The sequence below is a fragment of the Euprymna scolopes genome, chromosome 23 (genome assembly GCF_053919585.1).
Source record: "Euprymna scolopes isolate OS-2025 chromosome 23, ASM5391958v1, whole genome shotgun sequence".
Classification (NCBI taxonomy): domain Eukaryota; kingdom Metazoa; phylum Mollusca; class Cephalopoda; order Sepiida; family Sepiolidae; genus Euprymna; species Euprymna scolopes.
In genome coordinates, this window is record NC_136504.1 from 30,401,834 (window position 1) to 30,402,324 (window position 491).

Below are 491 nucleotides of genomic sequence, written 5' to 3' on the forward strand. Positions count from 1 at the left end.
GACTCCATGAACAAAGCGTAAAAGAGAAACATAAAATAAAACGGAGAGGGTCTTCATACATATCAACATGAAATAGTCTGAAATTAATAATAAATTCAATTGTAATATTTTAAATTTATTAGATATCGGATGTGAGGTTAAATGGGTTCACTGTTTTCGATTTTTAAGTACAAACTTTGGGACCCTAATTTTAAAAATGATCAGTAAATTCAAGGTAAATCTACTCTGATTAACAGGACGCTCTGAAAAAAGTATTTGTTTATAGCAATTTTCGAAAGGAAGAGAAAGATCAGGGATAAGGCTTTTAAATGCACAAAGCTGAAGCTTCACAAAAACAAGCTCTTTATCATTGTGCCATGCGCTGACCAGCTGTTTTACTGGCAGTAAAATGATGCTGCGTCTACAGTGCAATATTATTCCTGAAAACTGCGTGTTTGTGGAACTCCGTTTTCCTACTTTCTAATAGCCGTCAATATGGCCATCTTCAAGCC